Genomic DNA, 4,758 nt, shown 5'->3' with positions numbered 1-4,758 from the left:
ATGGTCATAAAGTTGGTCCTAGAATGGTAGGCATCCAAGTTGGGTATAATAAAAACTATCCTAGGAAGTGAATTGGATGCTATGATCAATTTAATACTTGATAATTGTTTTGAGATATGGAGGTAGTGATATTAAAGTCATGCTAGTTGGGTGATTATTAATTTAAAGAATGCTTGTGTTGAAGTTAGCAAGTCCGTAGCATGCACGTATGGTTAAAGTTGTGTAACAAATTTGAAACATGAAGTGTACATGGCTTGTGCATCCTTATGAGTGGCGGTCGGGGATGAGCGATGGTCTTTTCCTACCAATCTATCCCCCTAGGAGCATGTGCGTACTACTTGGTTTTTGATGACTTCTAAATTTTTGCAATAAGTATCTGAGTTCTTTTGACTAATGTTGAGGTCATGGATTATACGCACTTTTACCTTTCCACCTTCGCTAACCTCTTCGGTATCGTGCATTGCCCTTTCTCACCTTGAGAGTTGGTGCAAACTTCGCTGGTGCATCCAAATCCCGTGATACGATAAGCTCTATCACACATAAACCTCCCTATATCTTCCTCAAAACAGCCACCATACCTACCTATTATGGCATTTCCATAGCCATTCCGAGATATATTGCCATGCAACTTTCCACCGTTCTGTTCATCATGACATACATTACTTTTGTCATTTGCCATTGCATGATCATGTAGTTGACATCGTATTTGTGGCAAAGCCACCATGCATTATTTTTCATACATGTCACTCTTGATTCATTGCACCATCCCGGTACACCGCCGGAGGCATTCATATAGAGTCATATCTTGTTCTAGTTTTGAGTTGTAATTCTTATGTTGTAATCAATAGAAGTGTGATGATCATCATTATTAGAACATTGCCCCCAAAAAAGGCCAAAGGAGAAAGGCCCAAAAGAAAAAAAAGAAAAAAATAGAGAAAAAAAAAGAAAATAAATAAAAAGGGCAATGTTACTATCTCTTTTTCCACACTTGTTCTTCAAAGTAGCACCTTGTTCTTCATGTAGTGAGTCTCATATATTGTGCTTCAAAGTAGCACCATGTTTTTCATATAGTGAGTCTCATAAGTTGTCTTTTTCATACTAGTGGGAATTTTTCATTATAGAACTTGGCTTGTATATTCCTACGATGGGCTTCCTCAAATGCCCTAGGTCTTCGTGAGCAAGCAAGTTTGATGCACACCCACTAGTTTTCTTTTATTGAGCATTCATTTATAGCTCTAGTGCATCCGTTGCATGGCAATCCCTACTCCTCATGTTGACATCAATTGATGGGCATCTCCATAGCCCGTTGATTATCCTCATCAATATGAGACTTTATCCTTTTTTGTCTTCTCCACACAATCCCCATCATCATATTCTATTCCACCCATAGTGCTATATCCATGGCTCACGCTCATGTATTGCGTGAAGGTTGAATTTTTTTGAGATGATTTAAGTACGAAACAATTGCTTGGCTTGTCATCGGGGGTGTAGAAGTTGGGAACATCTTTGTGTGATGAAAATGAAGCATAGCTTAACTATATGATTTTGTAGGGATGAACTTTCTTTTGCCATGTTATTTTGAGAAGACATGATTACTTTGATTAGTATGCTTGAAGTGTTACTATTTCTTTTATCAATATGAACTTTTATTTTGAATCATTTGGATCTGAACATTCATGCCACAATAAAGAAAATTACATTATGAATTATGCTAGGTAGCATTCCACATCAAAAATTCTCTTTTTTATCATTTACCTACTCGAGAACGAGCAGGAATTAAGCTTGGGGATGCTTGATACGTCTCCAATGTATCTATAATTTTTGATTGTTCCATGCTATTATATTACCCCTTTTGGATGTTTATGGCCTTTATTTTACACATTTATATCATTTTTTGGGACTAACCTACTAACCGGAGGCCCAGTCCATATTGCCATTTTTTTTTGCCTATTTCAGTATTTCAAAGAAAAGGAATATCAAAGGAGTCCAAACGGAATGAAACCTTCGGGAGCATGATTTTTGGAACGAACGTGATCCAGAGAGCTTGGAGTGCAAGTCGAGAAGCTTCCGAGGACCCGATGAGATAGGAGGCCGCGCCCCCCTATAGGGCACGCCCCTGTCTCGTGGGCCCCTCGGGCGGCCACCGACGTACTTCTTCCTCCTATATATACCTACGTACCCCGAAAACATCCAGGAGCACCACGAAACACAATTTCCACCGTCGTAACCTTCTGTATCCATGAGATCTCATCTTGGAGCCTTCGCCGGCACTCTGCCGGAGGGGGAATCGACCATGGAGGGCTTCTACATCAACATCCTTGCCCCTCCGATGAGTTGTGAGTAGTTTAGCACAGACCTATGGGTCCATAGTTATTAGCTAGATGGCTTCTTCTCTCTTTTTGAATCTCAATACAATGTTCTCCCCCTCTCTTGTGGAGATCTATTCGATGTAAACTCTTTTTGCGGTGTGTTTGTCGAGATCCGATGAATTGTGGGTTTATGATCAAGTTTATCTATGAATAATATTTGAATCTTCTCTGAATTCTTTTATGTATGATTGAGTTATCTTTGCAAGTCTCTTCGAATTATCAGTTTGGTTTGGCCTACTAGATTGGTCTTTCTTGCCATGACAGAAAGGGTTGCAAGGCACGTATTGTATTGTTGCCATCGAGGATAACAAGATGGGGTTTATATCATATTGCATGAGTTTATCCCTCTACATCATGTCATCTTGCTTAATGTGTTGCTCTGTTCTTATGAACTTAATACTCTAGATGCAGGCAGGAGTCGGTCGATGTGTGGAGTAATAGTAGTAGATGCAGGCAGGAGTCGATCTACTTGTTATGGACGTGATGCCTATATACATGATCATGCCTAGATAATCTCATAACTATGCGCTTTTCTATCAATTGCTCGACGGTAATTTGTTCACCCACCGTAATACTTATGCTATCTTGAGAGAAGCCTCTAGTGAAACCTATGGCCCCCGGGTCTATCTCTTATCATATTTGCTTTCAATCTACTTTTATTTGCATTTTTACTTTTTGCATCTATATTACAAAATACCAAAAATATATTTATCTTATCATATTATATTTATTAGATCTCACTTTCGCAAGTGGCCGTGAAGGGATTGACAACCCCTTTATTGCATTGGTTGTGAGTTCTTAGTTTGTTTGTGTAGGTGCGTGGGACTTTTGAGGAGCCTCCTACTGGATTGATACCTTGGTTCTCAAAACTGAGGGAAATACTTACACTACACTTGCTGCATCACCCTCTCCTCTTCAAGGAAAACCAACGCAAGCTCAAGACGTAGCAAGAAGGATTTCTGGCGCCGTTGCCGGGGAGGTCTTCGCTCAAGTCAAGACATACCAAGTACCCATCACAAACCCATCTCCCTCGCATTTACATTATTTGCCATTTGCCTCTCGTTTTCCTCTCCCCCACTTCACCCTTGCTGTTTTATTCGCCCTTCTTCTGTTCGTCTTTTTGCTTTGATGTCTTACTGGGCTCGTTTGCTCGTTTGGTTGGAATAGTTGTTTATTTATTGCTAAACAGAGAACCTAAGATCTGTGGATCCTCATCCGCTTGCTAATCTTTTTAAGAGATCCAATTATGACGAACCAATTGCTAGTGAGTTTTGTGCACTAGATTATCTTTATGAAGTTTTGCTTGAAATTCGTGAATCTAAATATTGTGATGAAGAACTTTATGAAGTGAGTCATGAGTAGATCTTTGACTAAAAAGCATGATTGCAATGATTTTACTATAAATTCTCTTGATGTTAGTTGTGCTAATAATATGCAAAACCCTAAGCTTGGGGATGCTAGTTTTGCTATGTCTACTACTTGTTGCAATGATCATGATTGGAGTGATTCTTCTTATGATCTTGAAAATTTATTTAAGCCCCATGATGAATATGAGATTGATAATAGTGTTTGCAATAATATTGAAAGTGGGTTTGGAAGAGTGTCAACTTTAGATCCCACATATTTGGAGTATGTTCAATCTTGTGATATTTTTGATAAAAGTGGGTTCGGAAAGGTCATGACTTTAGTTAATGTTAATCCCACTATCTTGGAAGAGTGTCAACTTTGCATGCATGTGGATCATGTTGAGAATATGTTTTGTGATAGCTATTTTGTTGAATTTTCCCCATGATCCTACATGTAATTATTATGAGAGAGGAAAATATGGTCGTAGAAATTTGTATCTTATTAAATTACCTCTCGTCATATTGAGATTGCTATCGTCTCGTTCTTCTTCCTTGCGTATACTAGTTTTTGCTTGCCTTGCAAATTTGTTTGCTTATAATATGCCTATGCATAGGAAGTATGTTAGACTTAGATGTGTTTGTGTGTTTCGTGATGCTTTATTTGTGCTTCAATTCTTGTCTTTCATGTGAGCATCATTAAAATTATCAATGCCTAACTAAAAAGGCTTTAAAGAAAAGCGCTTGCTGGGAGACAACCCAATATTTTTCCTTGCTCTTATTTAATAAAATTTGCATCTACATTCTGTTTAGATGTGTTTTTATCTTTTATTAGTGTTTGTGCCAAGTAGAACCTATAGGATAACCTACGATGATAGTTGATTTGATTCTGCTGAAAAATAGAAACTTTACACGCACGGATATAATTTTGTTAAATCACAGGAACGTGCTTTTGCATTGATTCATATTTCTTCTGTTCAATAAACAAATTGTCCAGGACTTCCTATTTTGGTAGGATTTTTAGAGTTCCAGAAGTTTGCATTAGT

Source organism: Triticum aestivum, chromosome 3B, assembly GCF_018294505.1.
Source record: "Triticum aestivum cultivar Chinese Spring chromosome 3B, IWGSC CS RefSeq v2.1, whole genome shotgun sequence".
In the NCBI taxonomy this organism is placed as follows: domain Eukaryota; kingdom Viridiplantae; phylum Streptophyta; class Magnoliopsida; order Poales; family Poaceae; genus Triticum; species Triticum aestivum.
This window is presented reverse-complemented; position numbering follows the sequence as displayed.